Genomic DNA, 6370 nt, shown 5'->3' with positions numbered 1-6370 from the left:
AACATCTTGTGAATGATATAATCTTACTAGAGAGGTATCATTATTTGAAAACGCATAAATTAGAAATTCATGAGAATTTCATTATTAGCTATCTGGAATAACACTTTGTAAAATCAAATACATTTATTTTAATCATGGCCGTTTTTTTTGTTTGTTTTTTTCTTCTTCCTCCTTTTTTCTCCTTTTTCTACGCTTTGACCATCAAAATTTTATCACACAACCAAACATTACACTTCTCTCCCCTATCCCTTAAATACACATCATATACCAACAACAGGTAGGCAGGGTCGAAAAAATGTTTGTTTACGATGCACTTATATTATTAATGTAAAAGAAAAATGCAAATCTAAGAAAGAGACCACAAGATTTACAAACCATGGGCACTGAACTCTCCCATTTAAAATGTCTTGTGGTCCCGGACTCACAACTTGGATGTAATGACATTTATAGATTCAAAACTCTGTTAGACACCAGACAAATATTGTATTTCACAGATATCACAACTGTTTTCATGTTTTTCATTGTCTACAATTTTGTCATCAAGGGAAAGCAAATGCCAATTGTGTGACAAAATCTCTCTTATATTTTGCCATTGGCAGTTGTAAGTGGTTATGAATCTAATATAGTTTTCATTCTTAAGAAAATTGATGACAAAATTGTAGAAAAAGTTGGAAGTAAACCTCTATTGACTGCAAAGAAATCTCCTAACTTAAAGGATAAGTTAGTCAAAAGTAGATTTGTGAGGTCAGAACCAGAAAAATGTTGGTTGAATAGACACCAACAAGTAAAGGGTAACTTTCCTTGTGGACATTGTGTATACTGTCCCTATATGCGCAAATGTAAAACATTTTCAGCAAATACTGGGAAACATTTTGACATTAGATGCTTTTCTAATTGTAACATCGTTGGTGTAATATATCTCCTGAGTTGCTCCTGTCCCCTGTTCTATGTAGGTAAAACCAAACACATGTTTAAGGACAGGATACAGGAGCACCGGGATGATATCCTTTATGAGAGAGACACTAGTGTAGCACGACATTTTAAAGATGTCCACAATAGTAATACTTCCTCCTTAAAGTTTGTAGCAATTGATCATGGGATCATGAATGGTAGAGGTGGGGATAATAATGCATGTTTTCTCAAAAAAGAAGCAAGATGGACATATGTGCTTCAGACAGTGTCCCCTCTTGGCCTGAATGAGAGAATTGAATATGGATCCTTCTGTCATGATCCGGTGTACATGCACTCAGGACACAGACCCTCGGGGCAGTGGTAGGGATTTGAAGACACCGACCCCTGACCCGGGGAAGAGTATCCTGGACGTGGATAGATGATATTCTGTGATTCATAGTTGCTAGAAGTTATTGTAGAATAAATGGAGAGTGCAACATTTGTATACAATATATTCTGACTTCACTGTGACTTATAGTTAGTTAATAGAAGTAACTGCAGGATTCCATGAGAGAAAAAATATAGCAATGTGGAATGTTCAGGCTTCAGAGTAATCTAGTAAAAGATTGACACTTAGATGCAAACTAGGTTTGTTGCAGGTTCACAGTACATAATATTATATAAAGCTGTATGTCAGAGTTTAAGCACAGCTGCACAGGTACTTAGACAAGCTGCAAGTTTAGGCATTAATTATTGTTTGTGCATTTAGATGCAAACTTGGTTTGTTGCAGGTTCACAGTATATAATATTATAAAGAGCTGTATGTCAGTAATTAGCAAAGCAGCACAGGTGAAAGTTAAGTTTAAGGCATCAATTACTGTTTGAACATATATTGGAGAATCACATGAAAGCTTTTAATTGAACACATAGATGCAGAGTTCAGAATATGTTAACATATTTGCAGCAGGATATTTCAGCAATGACAACTTGTAGCAGAGAAATAGTTATAAAGTTCTGAGTAAGATGCTGTTGTAATTAGAGAGTGATGATAACCAAAAGTATGCTTGATTTATAATAAAGTTCTGAGTTTGTTAAGTAGCAGTGTCCAGGAAACAGAAAATGGAATTATTTGGATACTTGCGATTTGATGATTTTAGGCATTGGAATAGAAAATGCTGTAGGTTGAAATAGTTGGTAAATTCATACAGGAAACAGTCACAGACCTCTGTTGTTCAGGATCACAACTTCAATGTTAATGCAAAAGCACATTAGACCTGAGAAGGCTTAAAAAGAGGCTGCGGTAATCATGTGCATGAATGATTAATCAGGCAGGCAAGCAAGCTGAATGTGAATACTGCCCAAATGCAGCAGTCAGAGAAGGAAGTCTTAAAGGGATAGTGACATTAGGCTGAGATATGTTACAGATCGCCCTCCTTAAAGGCGACCTCCGGGCGCCCAATACAATCCAAAAGGAGAGAGAACAAAAATGATATGGAGAACCGGTAGTAGGTGTATGGAGGTAGTGAGTCCAATCGGAAATCAAGAAAGGAGGGTTGGAGATCTCTTGAAAAAGTTGAATGACGAAGTAAAGGCCATGTAATTCAGGTATCAAAAGATCTTGACAATGATGAAAGCAAAACTTGAAGTCAACTTTTTTATAGTCATCGTGAGAATGCATGAACGTAACATACAATGAGGTTCCTACCACAGAATCATCCTGAGGGTAGATAGGCGGATGTTCTTCATGATAGATGACCATGTACATAGCCAATGAAAAGGCAGCCAGTCCTCAGCTTCAGAAATAGAGATGTAGTATTCTGGATTGATAACCAGATTAACCACCTTTGGGTCAGAGATTTGAGTATCCTCAGAATTAACCTCTTGGCTGAGGATTAGATATACTCCAAAAGAAAAAGCTATAGCCACTTCTAACGCAATAGCAGGGCTTTCTTCAAAGTAGGAGATAGGAGTGTAGAGTGCAAGATTTGTCCAGTTCTTGCCATCTTCTAATTCAATATGAAATGTCTCCTTACTGGATTCAGAATCAAAAGTGTCCTCACTAAGAACAGGTATATGAATGCCCACACCAGGGCCATGTTCAGGAATACCCACATCTGGGCAAGGTTCAGGAATATCCTCAATAGGATCAAGTGTAGGAATGCCCATGCCAGGGTAAGGTTCAGAAGTACCCACATCTGGGCAAGGTTCAGGAATATCCTCAGTAGGATTGGGTGAAGGAATGCCCATGCCAGGGCAAGATTCAACTATAGAGAAAGGAAAAGAACCCACTTTAGAGCCAGGAACCATACTCTCTTCTGAGCAGAGGGCAAGGCTTTCTTCAGGGTTCATAAACGAAGAATTAACAAGACCCACTTTACAGCCAAGAACCATACTCGCTTCTGAGTAGAGGGCATGGCTATCTTCAGGATCAAGTATTATTACACCCATTTGTGGGTTAAACAAAGGAATACCCATACCAGGGTCAAAAACAGGAGAGTCCACCTTGATGTCAGGTTTAGTAGTATACAGGGAGTGCAGAATTATTAGGCAAGTTGTATTTTTGAGGATTAATTTTATTATTGAACAACAACCATGTTCTCAATGAACCCAAAAAACTCATTAATATCAAAGCTGAATATTTTTGGAAGTAGTTTTTAGTTTGTTTTTAGTTTTAGCTATTTTAGGGGGATATCTGTGTGTGCAGGTGACTATTACTGTGCATAATTATTAGGCAACTTAACAAAAAACAAATATATACCCATTTCAATTATTTATTTTTACCAGTGAAACCAATATAACATCTCAACATTCACAAATATACATTTCTGACATTCAAAAACAAAACAAAAACAAATCAGTGACCAATATAGCCACCTTTCTTTGCAAGGACACTCAAAAGCCTGCCATCCATGGATTCTGTCAGTGTTTTGATCTGTTCACCATCAACATTGCGTGCAGCAGCAACCACAGCCTCCCAGACACTGTTCAGAGAGGTGTACTGTTTTCCCTCCTTGTAAATCTCACATTTGATGATGGACCACAGGTTCTCAATGGGGTTCAGATCAGGTGAACAAGGAGGCCATGTCATTAGATTTTCTTCTTTTATACCCTTTCTTGCCAGCCACGCTGTGGAGTACTTGGACGCGTGTGATGGAGCATTGTCCTGCATGAAAATCATGTTTTTCTTGAAGGATGCAGACTTCTTCCTGTACCACTTCTTGAAGAAGGTGTCTTCCAGAAACTGGCAGTAGGACTGGGAGTTGAGCTTGACTCCATCCTCAACCCGAAAAGGCCCCACAAGCTCATCTTTGATGATACCAGCCCAAACCAGTACTCCACCTCCACCTTGCTGGAGTCTGAGTCGGACTGGAGCTCTCTGCCCTTTACCAATCCAGCCACGGGCCCATCCATCTGGCCCATCAAGACTCACTCTCATTTCATCAGTCCATAAAACCTTAGAAAAATCAGTCTTGAGATATTTCTTGGCCCAGTCTTGACGTTTCAGCTTGTGTGTCTTGTTCAGTGGTGGTCGTCTTTCAGCCTTTCTTACCTTGGCCATATCTCTGAGTATTGCACACCTTGTGCTTTTGGGCACTCCAGTGATGTTGCAGCTCTGAAATATGGCCAAACTGGTGGCAAGTGGCATCTTGGCAGCTGCACGCTTGACTTTTCTCAGTTCATGGGCAGTTATTTTGCGCCTTGGTTTTTCCACACGCTTCTTGCGACCCTGTTGACTATTTTGAATGAAATGCTTGATTGTTCGATGATCACGCTTCAGAAGCTTTGCAATTTTAAGAGTGCTGCATCCCTCTGCAAGATATCTCACTATTTTTGACTTTTCTGAGCCTGTCAAGTCCTTCTTTTGACCCATTTTGCCAAAGGAAAGGAAGTTGCCTAATAATTATGCACACCTGATATAGGGTGTTGATGTCATTAGACCACACCCCTTCTCATTACAGAGATTCACATCACTTAATATGCTTAATTGGTAGTAGGCTTTCGAGCCAATACAGCTTGGAGTAAGACAACATGCATAAAGAGGATGATGTAGTCAAAATACTCATTTGCCTAATAATTCTGCACTCTCTGTAATCATGGAAAACAGGAACAGGAATGGGCACAGGGGAATCTTCTTGAAGAACTTTTGTACAAGTTTCAGGTTCAAGAATGTCCACTTGCGAACTTGGTTCAAAGTTGTCCTCACAGGATTGAGTATCAGGAATTCCTGTACAGGAAACTGATGTAGTAGAAAATGTAGGTTGGTGCAAAGTATCTCCCAAGGGAAACAATTTCTTAGATGCAGTAACAGAAGAATTTTGAGAAGGTGAAGTGTACTGAAATATGCCACACTCAGGTAGATGCAGAGGAATTGTGACACAAGATTCTGACTGAGAAGTTGTCTGGGGTTCAGCAGGCATACTTATTTGAGTTTGAATATCAGAGCTAAATTCTCCAGGGACTATCTTTGGTAAACTGTTAGATTGTATATCTGGAACAAAATTATCTTTTGTTTCTAGCACAGGATTTATAGACATTGAGGCAGCATGAGTGGGATGCAAGAAATCAATAGTTGGAAACAGTTTTTGTAGTTGTTGTAGAGTCTGAGAAGAGATACCATTAGATGCTTTAAGAACAGACAGATGGTGACTAGAGACATCATCCAGCTCGGTGTTGACAGTGTCATGAGGCAAGAGAGGGTCTGGTACAACAGAAACTAAAACAGGAGATTCAGGCTGAGTTTCCTCTTTGCACTTCTGATTTTCTGTAGGCTGAAAGATTTTCTTCTTCTTCTTCTTCTTCTTTTTCTTAGAGAGCTTAGATAACTGATCTTTCTTCCCAGTATGAGGCTTCTTAGATTGCTGCCATTGTGGCTTCTTAGGTTGCTGCCATTGTGGCTTGTAGTAAGGTTGAGAACAGAAATCCTCTTCATCACTGGATGCATAATTCTGATGTGATAAATCAGCATAGTAGTTGAGGGGACCTTTTCTCCAAACAGCTGTCTGTAAACCAGATGTCTTTTCTTCCAGCTCTGAATCTGTCCAATCTAACGATTCCATGGGAATATCAGAAATAGGAAGATCAGTATTTCCATGAGAGGTTTCATGATGGGAGCTGTCTGTATCATCCATATTGTAAATATAACAACCAAGGATGTCATTATAGCAAATAGGTTGAGGTTTTGTCTGAGTTTGTGGCGAATTAAAGTTGCGCTCATACCAGTCTAATGCCAATTCAGCTGGATCTGTGAAGTCATCCTCCTTGTTGACATATTCAGACTCAGAATCAGTATCACCAGGATAGGAATCACAAACAGGAGGAGTAGATGGTTTTCTGGAACAGTAGTCCTGTCTCTTTAAATCTTTAAAGGTCTGAATTTTTTCTGCTGAATCTATGAATGCATCCTCTTCAGCTACATAGTCAGACTCAGAATCAGTTTCACCAAAATGGAAATCACGAACATGAGGAACAGATGAAATTC

Source organism: Bombina bombina, chromosome 6 (genome assembly GCF_027579735.1).
Source record: "Bombina bombina isolate aBomBom1 chromosome 6, aBomBom1.pri, whole genome shotgun sequence".
Lineage (NCBI taxonomy): Eukaryota > Metazoa > Chordata > Amphibia > Anura > Bombinatoridae > Bombina > Bombina bombina.
The sequence above is the reverse complement of the archived record's forward strand: the minus strand, read 5'-3'. Positions refer to the sequence as shown.